Below are 6,356 nucleotides of genomic sequence, written 5' to 3'. Positions count from 1 at the left end.
GTTACTAGGTAGGTATCCCATGATTTCTGTCCACTCAGTGTACGTTTTACAAATACTGTACTTTTAAATTCATGTAAATTATGTTTTTTATGGTTCGAGATTGTTATGGTTAGTAGTCGACGTTGTAAGTTTTCGTTGGGGTACTTTTACTATTTCTGATGATACTACATCGTTCCAAAACACAGGATTTTAGGTTGCAAGTTTTAGATTGCATATTAAGCCTATGAGTTACAGGTTCTGCGCACTCGTGGGTAGCACAGTTGGTAGAACCGCCGTCCTCTCCACACCTGGTGGAAAAGACCTGAGTTCGGGTTTTGTTGATGACGTGAGGAATTCTTATGGGCTTTTTTTTCACAACATATCTGAGTTAGTCGGTCTCAGGCAAGGTAGCCATGTTACCCTCGTCTGAGACCAACTCCCCGAAACTCGGGTTTTTTGTCCAGCAACAGAAAACCAACCACAGAACACGCAATTTACACCGTATATGCGGCCTTAGTTCCAGAACAATATGGCTTTAGTTGCTGATGCTCCTCCTAAAACAACAACAATATGGCTGTTGTTGCACATGTCCTGCAAGCCGTACATGTGTTGAGGGAAACTGTTATTCGATGCTGTTGAGTGTTAGGGTAAACTCGTGACAGACAGAAAGGGAGCACTTAACCGTGTTGTCCATTATAGAGATATGGCACCTGCACGTCTTCCCCCACAATCATTCCACTTTCGAAATCAGAAATATTTCAACGTCGATCCATTCAGACACTCGAAAACTGATAGCCACGCGTGCGAACTACAATCTTATATCAACTGTTTCCGACTTTGAGCCTTCACCAGCGTCCATTCATACACAAGAGGGGGGGGTGGAGTTAATTGAAAGCTAACTCACTAAATAATGCTGTATTCATTTTTATTATATTCTTATTTTATCTTGCACATTATTTCGATTTATTCGGTAGCAAACTTGAAATGTGGGGAGCTGTAACTTTTATTTATTCAACTGCACTCACTGTTAGTTACGACTAAAGGTATCTCTAATGAGGTGTGATAAATTTATCTGATAATCGATAAATACGAGTTATTCCACTTACGATTACGTTTAGGTCATAGCACCTGTCGTGTTTGAGGATTAAAAACAAATTATGTGTGGGAAAGTAAACCAGTTCCGCTAAACAAAATGTTGCCTTAAGCTAGTTAGGCTAATGCGCATTACAATAGAATACTTCCGGTAAAAGAATGGAAAGTATGTTTAAGAATTATAAGAAAAGGAAAATAATATTTTAAAAATATTGAAGATAATAAAAGAAAGAACTATGATTAATCTAGTAAAATGTAGAATTTAATGTCTAACTTGATTAAACGTTAATTGTTTCAAGGCTAGAATTGTAGGAAAAATTTTACGACTAATCCAATAAAAAAAAATAAAATAAATTACAAACCAAAAGATCTTTGTCCTTTGGAAAGTGGGCCCCTCTGCCGATATGACTTTCGGGATGACTTTCTTCCCAAAACCAATAAGAAAGCTTTAAGATACTTTTTATATCGAATTCAAGCTTATGTTTCTAATATTTTGACCGGGCAGTGTAACTACTATAATTTGCACATTCAGGCTGTTTTCTAAGGCCTGACGCACTACTATCTTCTTACGAATACGAATCTTCCTTTGCAATTACTCTGTGAATAGAGGAGGTAGCAAACCGGATTTATCTCTTAATAATGGCGAATTCGTTAATGAATATAACGTTGACCATTGTGGTTGATGGATTTGCATTACTAAAAGGAAATGAATTGCTGCAATGATGAACTCATGGAAGGAAGTGTTTACTCATAATGACGAGGTACGAATTCAACGCGTCACTCTCAGGAAGTTCGTGGAATTTGCATATTTTCTAGAAATGAATGTATCATTTCGAGAGGTAAATGGTAAACAAACAATGTTTTTTTTTTGTTTTTGTTTTTGGTTTTTTAGGAGCATTAGCAACTAAGGCCATATTGCTCCGGGAATATGCGGTGGTCATTCCCTTGACCTTTCCGCATCCTCCGTATTTGGTGGTGACGGGCTCGAACCCCGGTCTAATCAAGAAGCGTGTGCTACACACTGCTGCTCCTTCCCAGTAAACAAACAATAACTGAGTCAAGGGATGAGATTACTAAAGAAAATTTTGTAGGTGCAATTTTGAAGAATTACATATAGGGGTAGGGTGGTTCTTGTAGGGTTTTAGGAGGGCAAAAAAAAGGGGGGGGGGTAAACTGCAGCCATCATCAACCCACTCCAGCATGGAAACCTCCTCAACAATTCATGTTGAGGGAAATGGACCATAATCTGCCACGCTGGTCCAGTGCGGGTCGGCAGATCGACCGTATTGAACCCCGGCCTACTCAAAGGGCGTGTGCTACTGACCACTTGGCTACAGAGGACTTCTTTTAGGAGCATCAGCCACTAAAGCCATATTGGCCCGTACGTTGTTCTTGGGTTTTAGGAGCATTAGCGATTAAGGCTATACAGAAAGGGCTAATCATCTTAATGGGAAACTATGTACCAGACTCACTCTTAAATTCTCAAATCACATAGTTTCAAAGACTTAATTATGTAGTTGTACCTATTTATCATACCATACATACAATGTCCAAACTGCCATGATTTTCAATCCAATTGAGCATGTTTACTCAAAAGCTTTTTGACATGGTCAATCATCCAGTTTCAGTGCTTGCGCAATCTGATTTTATATGTTTAAACTTTAAACAAGCATGGATAATCTTCCAATATGGCTGATCAGACCAAATGAAGTTTTCTGTTAGTATGACAAGCTGACTTCCTCAGGCTGTGTTGAAAGGCTTCACACCTATCCAATGTCTCAGCCTCAGCAAATGGTCTACCCCGTCTATTCTTTTTTTAGTGCAAAACACTAGTTGTCATACATAGCTTTGCAAGTTCTGATTTTTCTTTTTTTTTTCTTTTAGTTTCCTGTGTCCAAGTAATAACTAGAAACTGCACTTCCAGAAATAAATCTCTTGCCACTGATGGAGGGAATCCTCCGGATGACTTCTCTCCATATTCCAACCATTAAAGTCTTTGCACTTTAATTACAGATTTAAACTCATAGTATCACTGCACACATATTACTTTCTGTCATGGCAAAACCATTTTGGGAACAAACCTTTTCAGTTTTGTGATCTTATATGAAATTTCATGAAATATTTGAATTGTTCTTTCAAATAAAATTAACTGATTCTCTTTATTTGGAGTACTTTTCTTTTTTACAGCACTTTGTAACGTGGCTCATAGCAGATACTTGCCCTGTCTTATCACTGCTTCTACCAAACTCAACCAACATTTCTTTTCTCATCAGCTTTTAAATGATTGTCAGAATTTTTAATAAAATTAAGTTCCATTTACAAGTTATTGACATATGGAGCCTCAACAATTGAATGGTTTTTGGTAGAATTTGCAACTCAAAGTTCTTAACATTAAATTACCTGGCAACTTCTCACAACTATCGTACTTAAATCATGTACATGACAAGCATCATGATCATGGGAAGTCCTTTAATACTACCTTTTTTTCAGATGTACATATAACTGAACCAACTGATCACATTTGTGTCAAAGTCAAGGGTTAAGATGCTTGGTTCTTTGATGCTTTTACTGATTTTTCAGACATGTTAGCTAGCATATATGCATGTAATGTCTTCACCATGTCCATTCATCTGATGAGTATGGTCCTGAGCTAGATATCATCATTCTTCTCTTTTTTTGGTGATTCCCTTCTACTTCTCTCTCTCTCTCTCTCTCTCAGGGTAGTCATTTTTTTTTTTCGGCTGGTGCAGCATAAGCCTCAGGCTTTCTCGCACCTTATGGCTAATAATAATAAAATTGCTTCGTGTATATTGTCTGTAAATTGCGTGTGTTCTGAGGTCAATTTTCTGTTTGCTGGACGAAAAACCCGAATTTCTGGAAGAAAAAACCACGTTACCCTTGCCTGAGAGATCGACAAACACAGCCACGTTGTGAAAAAAGGCCCATAAAAATTCCTTACATCATCGACGGGATTCGAACTCAGGGGTCTTTTCCACTTGCTGTGGGGAGGACGACGATTCTATCAACTGTGCTATCCACGAGGGCTCTCTGTATGTACTGTCTGTAAACTGCGCGTGTTCTGTGGTCGATTTTCCGTTTGCTGGACGAAAAACCCGAGTTTCCGGAAGTAAAAAGCATTCTACCCACGCCTGAGACTGACTACCTCAGCCACATGTTGAAAAAGGCCCATAAAAATTCCTCATGTCATCGACAGGGCTCGAACTCAGACCTTTTTCACCTGGTGTGGAGAGGACGGTGATTCTACCAACTCTGCTATCCATGAGGACAAAGGTTACTGTTAGTACTGAAATGATATAATGATGTACGGAAGTGAACTTATTCTACACATGCCAAAATCTGCGCAGGTAGCACAGTGATATCGTCACCCTCTTCCCCACACAGGATGGAAAAGACCCGGGTCCGAATCCCGTCGATGACGCGAGGAACTTTAATGGACTTTTTTCACTCGGTGGCTGAGTTAATCCGTCTCAGGCATAGATAGCAAAGTTTTTTCTCTTCACAAACTGCGGTTTTTTCGTCCAGCAAAACAGGAAAATCGACCAGAGAACACACGCAATTTACAGACATAAATACAGGTTTATACACTGGTGTGCAAAATTTAAGGACCAGTCAAGTTTTCACCTGTAGCTTCTCATAGGAATGGTCTGGATATGGTAAAGTTATACCAAAGGAACCTCGTGAGGTACAGAAATGATGAAGGAAACAACACCGACACAAAACGGTACAGAGTGACTTTATTCAAAATTGGCAACACAGCACTGGCTGCCACGATACAGATGCATCACTGCCAAAGATGGAACAAAGGGAAGAGGTGGTCCTCAGTAGGAGATATGGCCACCCCTAATGTCTATGCAGGCTTTGCACCACCTGTCCATACTTAGAACAACGTTGTTGATAAGTTCTTGCAGTAATATCGTGCATTCCTCTGTCAGCGCCATCTTCAGCTGGTGAACATTTTCTGGTGGGTGTGGACATGCCGCTAGGCGTCTCCCCAGAGCGTCCCATATGTGTTCGATGGGATTTAGATCAATAGAACGGGCAGGCCAATCCATACGAACAATGTCCTCACTTTCCAAAAGCACTTTCCAGCAGCTGCAGTGCGTTGGAGTGTGGCGTTATCATCCATAAACACGAAAGGCCAATGGCACCTCAGAACAGACGCACATGGGGAAGGATTACCTCAGTACAGTAGCGTGCACCGGTTATAGTACCGCCTTCCAGTATTTGGAGTTGTGTACATCCATACAAGATAACGCCCCTCCCCCGAAGACGAGAACTCCTTGACCGCCATATCGACCCCTTTCAGTGATGTTTGCGGGGTGATACTGTGTGCCAACCTCTCGCCAGATTAGCTGACGTCCAGAATCGCTGCTGAGACTGAATCTACTCTCATCAGTAAAGAGTACGTTAAGTAAAGATTTTGTGGTTGTAACCTTTAGAAATAGTGTTGGTCCTTAAGTTTTGCACACCAGTGTATAAGAATTACGGGTGACCCTAATATAATAATAATAATAAAACAGCCAAAAAAAAAAATAAAAATAATAAAAGAAAAGGAAACCCTCTCATATTATTCTCATTGTGAAAAAGTGTCTGTCCTATTCTTCCTTGAATTTTCTCCCAATCCTCTGCTCGGGTCACCATTGTAGGCAACTGATCCCACCTTCCACAATACCCAGCCCGCCTTCATGGGTAGCACAGTTGGTAAGATCGACGTACTCCCCCACCCCGGGTGGAAAAGACCTAAGGTTGAGTCCCATCGACGACAGGAGGAATTTTTATGGGCCTTTTCCACAACGTGGCTGAGTTAGTCGTCTCAGGCGAGGGGTAGAATGGTTTTTCTTCAGGAAACTCGAGATTTTCGTACAGCCAAAAAAAAAATCGACCTCAGAAAACACGCAATTTATAGACAATTTACAAGGAGCAATATGTCTTTGGCACCAACTCTTTATAACCTCACCAGTACGCAAAGCCATACTGAGATATACAGTGAAACTTCCCTTTAACGGACAGCCATGGGGGACGAAAATGTGTCAGTTAGAGAGAAGTGTCCGCTAACAAGAAGTCGGAGGGAGAAAAAAAAAAAGAATGAAAGAAAAATCGTTAAACGTTTAATGTAAAATTAAATTAAAATACAATTGTGCTATGCATATTATGACTTTATCTTAAGAAAAATACATACAGTAATCACTTATTTTCTTCTGCACCTTCTTCTGGCTGATAATTTTGTTTTCAACATTTGTTTGGAGTGAAGAAACCATCGAAAG

This window comes from Mastigoproctus giganteus, chromosome 5 (genome assembly GCF_048544385.1).
Source record: "Mastigoproctus giganteus isolate SK-2022 chromosome 5, ASM4854438v1, whole genome shotgun sequence".
Lineage (NCBI taxonomy): Eukaryota > Metazoa > Arthropoda > Arachnida > Uropygi > Thelyphonidae > Mastigoproctus > Mastigoproctus giganteus.
The sequence above is the reverse complement of the archived record's forward strand: the minus strand, read 5'-3'. Positions refer to the sequence as shown.